Genomic DNA, 6,809 nt, shown 5'->3' with positions numbered 1-6,809 from the left:
TTGTTGTTGTTGGATGAGTTTTGATGACTGATTTAATTTCCTTGCTGGTTATGGTCTGTTCACATTTTCTATTTCTTCCTGTTTCAGTTGTGGTAGTTCATATGTTTCAAGGAATTTGTCCATATCTTCAAGATTGCCTAATTTGTTGCCATTTCATTGAACATAATATTCCTTTTTTAAAAAAAAATTTATTTGATTTATTAAGTTTTTATTTAAATTCTAGTTAAGATACAGTGCAATATTAGTTTCAGGTGTAGAATTTTTTTTATTAAGCTTTCAATTTTATTTTTTATAAATTTCAATTTTTTATTTTTTATAAATTTCAATTTTTTATTTTTTATAAATTTATTTTTTATTGGAGTTCAATTTGCCAACATGAAGCATAACACCCAGTGCTCATCCCATCGAGTGCCCACCTCAGTGCCCATCACCCAGTCACCCCCACTCCCCCGCCCATCTCCCCTTCCACCACCCTTAGTTCGTTTCCCAGAGTTAGGAGTCTCTCATGATCTGTCTCCCTTTCTGATATTTCCCACTCATTTTTTCTCCTTTCCCCTTTATTCCCTTTCACCATTTTTTATATTCCCCAAATGAATGAGACCATATAATGTTTCTCCTTCTCCGATTGACTTACTTCTCTCAGCATCATACCCTCCAGTTCCATCCACGTCGAAGCAAATGGTGGGTATTTGTCGCTTCTAATGGCTGAGGAATATTCCATTGAATACATAGACCACATCTTCTTTATCCATTCATCTTTCGATGGTCACCGAGGCTCCTTCCACAGTTTGGCTATTGTGGACATCGCTGCTAGAAACATCGGGGTGCAGGTGTCCCGGCATTTCACTGCATCTGTACCTTTGGGGTAAATCCCCAATACTGCAATTGCTGGGTCATAGGGCAGATCTATTTTTAACTCTTTGAGGAACCTCCACACAGTTTTCCAGAGCGGCTGCACCAGTTCACATTCCCACCAACAGCAGCAAAGGAAAAAGTGGTGCAATTCTGCAATCCATTTAACTCATAAACATAGAACCCTAAGTAACTATGGCCAGCCGTTCATTGGATCCTTGATTGGGTAGTCCTGAAATCAGACATGTTCCTGTAGAAAGAATTTTAAGTGAGGCTGTCTATGCACTTATCAAGAATAAAGAAAAGTGATTGTATCCAACAACGGCAGGGAAAATCCTTCGGCAATGCCAATCCACTTTGGCTTTTCAGAGATATATACATCTAAAGCAATAGCAGACTAGAACTGAATTCTTGTCTATACTGTAAAATAACAATTGTTCAATTACAGGAATTCTGGTGATGATATTAAAAGTGAAATAACCAAAACACACATACAGAAGGCCCCGTTTTATCAACTGGTGTGAGAAGAAATTTTAATAAGAGAGAACCTATAACTTCTTTCTGGAAATGTTTTCCCACCAAATAAGGGCTTTCCCCCTATTATTTAAGGAGCCAGATGAATTAGAAGCCGTAGAAAGAGGCAGCTATAGAATTTGATCTTCCAAGTACCCCATTTACCTTTATTGAACTTAATCATAATACTGTCAAATTGCCATGATCTCACTAAAGGATTTCTATTGCTGTCAGTTACAACCCCAAATGCATTTTTATTCTTTATACTGGGTGCATTGTCTGTTTTCTTTATAAATGCAGTACAATAAACAAATTATTTAATAACCTAAAAAAAAAGGAGTTCCCCTTTCTCCACATCCTCTCCAACATTTGTGGTTTCCTGCCTTGTTAATTTTCCCCATTCTCCCTGGTGTGAGGTGGGATCTCACTGTGGTTTGGATTTGTATTTCCCTGATGGCAAGTGATGCGGAGCATTTTCTCATGTGCTTGTTGGCCATGTCTGTGTCTTTCTCTGTGAGATTTCTGTTCATGTCTTTTGCCCATTTCATGATTGGAGTGCTTGTTTCTTTGCTGTAAAAAAAAGACAACCTACAGAATGGGAGAAGATATTTACAAATGACGTGTCAGATAAAGGGCTAGTTTCCATGATCATAATATTCCCTTATACTTGTTTGTATTTTTTTGGTGTTTGTAATCTCTCCTCTTTCGCTCATGATTTTATTAATTTGGGTCCTTTCTCTTTTCTTTTTGATAAGGCTAGTCAGGGGCTTAGCAACCATGTTAATTCTTTCAAAGAACCAGTTCCTAAATTTGTTGATCTGTTCATTTTTAAAAAAAATTTATATTATTACTTTCTGTTCTAATCTTTTTATTTTCCTTTTCCTGCTGAATTTAGGCTTTGTTTGCATTTTTTCCCAGTCTCTTTAGGTATAAAGTTGAGACTTTTCTATATACCAAAGTTTCAAACTGTTGTGATTTCATTTTCATTTGCTTCCATGTATTTTTAAATTCTTCTTTAATTTCTGGATGATCTATTCATTTTTTAGTAGGATGATATTTAACTTCCACGTATTTGTGGTCCTTCCAAATTTTCCCTTATGGTTGACCTCAAGTTTCATAGCATTATGGTCTGAAAATATGCCTGGTATAATCTCAGTGTTTTTGTATCAGTTGAGACCTGATTTGTGACCCAGTATGTGATCTGTTCTGGAGAATGTTCCCTGAGCATTTGGAAAGAAAGGGTATTATGCTGCTTGAGGACGAAATGCTCTACATATATCTGTGAAGTCCAGCTGGTCCAGCGTGCCTTTCAAAGTCCTTATTTCCTTGTTGATCTCCTGCTTAGATGATCTGTCCATTGCTGTGAGTGGGATGTTAAAGTCCCCTATTATTATTATTGTATTTTTATCAATGAGTTTCTTCAACTTTTTAATTAATCGACTTATATAATTGGCTGCTCCCAAGTTAGGAGCATAAATATTTACAATTGTTAGATCTTCTTGTTGGATAGACCCTGTTATTGTGATATAGTGTTCTTCCTCACCTCTTATTACAGTCTTTGGTTTAAAACTCTAATTTGTCTGATATAAGGAAGACTACTCCAGCTTTCCTTCCCATGGATTCTCCACCCCTCACTTTCAATCTGGAGGTGTCTTTGGGTCTAAAATGAGTCTCTTGTAAGCAACATATTGATGGGTCTTTTTAAAAAATTGATTCTGATATCTTATGTCTTTTGATTGGGGCATTTAGTCCATTTACATTCAGAATAATTATTGAAAGATGTGAATTTAGTGCCTTTGTATTATCTGTACAGTTGCTGTTCCTGTAGATTATCTGTTCCTTTCTAGTGTTTGTTATTTTTGGTTCCTTTTTCCACAAAAAGGGTCCCTTTTAATATTTCATGCAAGGCTGGTTTAGTGCTTATGAAGGCCTTTAGTTAGTTGTTGTTGTTTTTTTTTGTCTTGGAAACTCTATCTCTCCTTCTATTTTGAATGAAAGCCTTGCTGAATAAAGTGTTGGTTGTATATTTTTCCCATTTAGCATGTTGAATATATCATGCCCATTCTTTCCGGGCTGCCAGGTCTCCATGAACAGGTTGGTTGATGTGTCTACCTTTATAGTTTAAGGACATTTTCTGTGGAGTTGCTTTCAGAATTCTCTATCTTTGTAGTTTGCAACTTTCACTATGATATGCCATGGTATTGACCTGTTCTTTTGATTTGGGGTAGGGGGCAGTTCTCTGTGCCTTTTGGACTTGAATGCCTGGTTTCCCCCCCAGATTAGGGAAGTTTTCAGCTATAATTTTCTCAAATAGATGTTACACTTTTCTCTGTTTTTCTTCTTCAGGAACTTTGATACACATATTATTTTGCTTTATGGAATCGTTGAGTTCCCTAAGTCTACCTTCATGGTCTAATAGTTTTCTTTCCTTCTTTTTTTCAGCTTTATTATTATCCATAATTTTATCTTCCATATCACCTATGCTCTCTTCTGTTTCGTCAGTTCCCCTAGTGATTATATCCAGTCTGTTTGCATCTCTGGTTTAGTATTTTTTATTTCAGCCTGACTAGCTTCTAGGTCTTTAACTCTTCAGCAACGGTTTCTCTGGTGCCTTCTATGCTTTTTTTCAAGTCCAGCTAGTAATCTTATACAGTTGATCTAAATTTTTGTTCAGGTATATTTCTTATATCTGCTTTGAGCAAGTGCCTGGCTATAATATCTTCCTGACCTTTCTTCAGAGGAGCATTCCTCCATCTTGCCATTTTGGCTGAGCTTCTATCTTTTGTGTGTTATGGAAGCCTATTATGTTTCCTGCACTCAGAGTAATACTATATTAAAAAGAGGTCATACACTGTCCAGGGCCTGGCACTTCTTGAAGAACTTGAAGAATTTCTGGTGTATTTTCTGTGCACCCCACCATGACCTTTTGGCTGCTCTTTCCCACTGGCCTGTCTTCAGCGGAGCTCCTTCTTGCTTGCAGTAGGGGGGTGTTTGGACCTTTATCTAGATATGCTTTGATTTGTTTGTTGAAAGTAAGAGAAAGAAAAGAAGGACAAACATTATATGGTCTCCTTCATTTGGGGAATATAAAAAATAGTGAAAGGGAATAAAGGAGAAAAGAGAAAAAATAAGTGGGAAATATCAGAAAGGGAGACAGAACATGAAAGACTCCTAACTTCCTAACTCTGGGAAATGAACTAGGGGTGCGTGGAAGGGGAGGAGGACGGGGGGTGGGGGTGACTGGGTGGTGGGCACTGAGTGGGGCACTTGACGGGATGAGCACTGGGTGTTATTCTGTATGTTGGCAAATTGAACACCAATAAAAAATAAATTTATAAAAAAAAGAAAGAAAGAAGAGAGAGAGAGAAAGAAAAGAAAAAGAAAGTCTGATCCAAAAATAAGAGAAAAGGGAAGAAAACAAACAGATTTAAAAAAAGAAAGACACACACACACACAAAGCAAAACTATAAGCCTAAAAAAATTAAGAAAGAAAGAGACTATAGGCCTGACTCTAAAGAAAAAGAGAGGGAAAATAATAAACAAAAAGAAAAGACAAAAAGAAGACTGATCCAAAAAAAGAGGAAAGGAAATGGAAAAAACAAAAAAAAATTATATAATTCTGATTCAAAAAAAAAAAAGAAGAAAGAAAGGAAGGAAGGAAGGAAGGAAGGAAGGAAGGAAGGAAGGAAGGAAGGAAAAGAAAGTATAAAAGGAAAAAACCCACAACCACCTGGTCCTATTTCCACCAAAACTGAAGGGGATGCTATGGGACACACTGAATGGCCAGTAAACTTGGTGAATAAAGAAGCTTGCCTGTGTTGCTCCTCTGGGGCAGAGGCCTGCTGTGCTGTCTCAGGATCCATCCTGCTGCAGTAATTAAAAAAAAAAAAAAAGAAAGAAAGAAGCAGTTACCATGCACAAAGGGCAGGGTGCCGGTGTTGCTCTCTGATGTCCAGCAGTGTTTAGCCTGCGTCCAATGAGATCTCACTCCCTGGGCAGGGGAATCTCACACCTCCCTCTGTTCAGGAAGCCCTCTCAGAAGTGAGGCCCTTCAGGGGCTTAGAGCCCGGTCTCCTGCTCTCCTGCATTTATCTCTGGTCAGGCTGGGACTCAAAGCTCCAAATCTTAAAGGAGCTGCCATCACTTGGATGCGCTCCCTCCTCAGGATTAGAGGCTCCCTGTACTCTGACTAGTGCTCTTTGTCCCAGAAAACCAGGCCCCTGGCTGGGTAGTGTGCAGATTCTATGCTCTGACAACACAAAAAGCAGTGACCTGGTGACCCCTCCTCAGCACACATCTTAGTCCCCCCGCCCTCTCCCCCCCCCAATGAAAGGCCTTCTTCCTGGTGCCTGCAGGGCCTTTTGTCCTTGGAGAGGATATATACCCTCTTCCAAATGTAATCCGGGAAGGGAACCTCCCAGGGCAACCCCCGAGACCCCTGCACCTCTTTGTGCCCGCTCTCCATTTGGAGCCTTCCTTCTCTCCAGGAGCAAACCATAAAGCTCCGCTCTTCCAGCAGCTCAGAGTTTGAGCTACAACGTCTTCAGGAAAAAGAGGAAATAAACAAATCATATAAATAAACCTAGAATGTTAAATAGTATAATTCTGTGGAGAAAAATGATAGCAGGGAAGGGAGCATGGCTCTGGGAGCTTTACTAAGATTACGGTGCCTGCGCCCCCTGCACCTCCTGCACCTGCCTAACCGCCAACCCGGTACGCTTCCAATCCATTTTTCCTAAAGTGGGCGCCCGCCCTGCCACCCACTCGGTCCTCGCATCCACATGGGAGAGGCGGGAATAGCAGATTGGCCTTGGGACTGTGAGCAGTGCTGTTGCTGCGATGGGTCTGGAGCCCTGTCCCATCACGGGGATGCGGGGATGTGGGGATGCAGGGATGCGGGGACGAGGGGATGTGGGGATGAGGGGCTGAGAGGATGTGGGATGCACGATGAGGGGATGAGTGGATGGGGGATGCGGGGATGAGGGCTTGGCGCCTGGTACCTGGGTTGGGAGCAGGAGGACTGCAGCGCCGCAGGTGCTGGAGAGAGCCAGGCCGAGAGAGGAGCAGGGGCGCCTCTGTTCCCCAGACCAGTAATGAGTGTTACCCAAAGGGTTCTGGTTACTGGCCAAGGTCTTGGGAACCCGCCCAGGCAGGGGCCAGCAAGCAAATGCATTGTTTTCTTCCCTCCTCAGTGACGGTCTATGTGGATCCAGGAGTCACGGACCCGAGGACGTTGTCCTGCCGTATCCTGCCCCAGGGGGCGAGCGCACCTCCAGCCACACACACTTTGCACAGGTCTTCAGTTCCCCCGTAAGGAACCTGGCAACGCTGAGCGTGGCGGCTGCCCCTTCCTGCAACGCCAACCCAACCTCCATGAGATGAGATGGGTTCAGATATATTGTTGCTCAGGCTCTTTCACATGGAATAATGTCAGATTCGTGTGT

The sequence above is a fragment of the Canis aureus genome, chromosome 25 (assembly GCF_053574225.1).
Source record: "Canis aureus isolate CA01 chromosome 25, VMU_Caureus_v.1.0, whole genome shotgun sequence".
Lineage (NCBI taxonomy): Eukaryota > Metazoa > Chordata > Mammalia > Carnivora > Canidae > Canis > Canis aureus.
The sequence above is the reverse complement of the archived record's forward strand: the minus strand, read 5'-3'. Positions refer to the sequence as shown.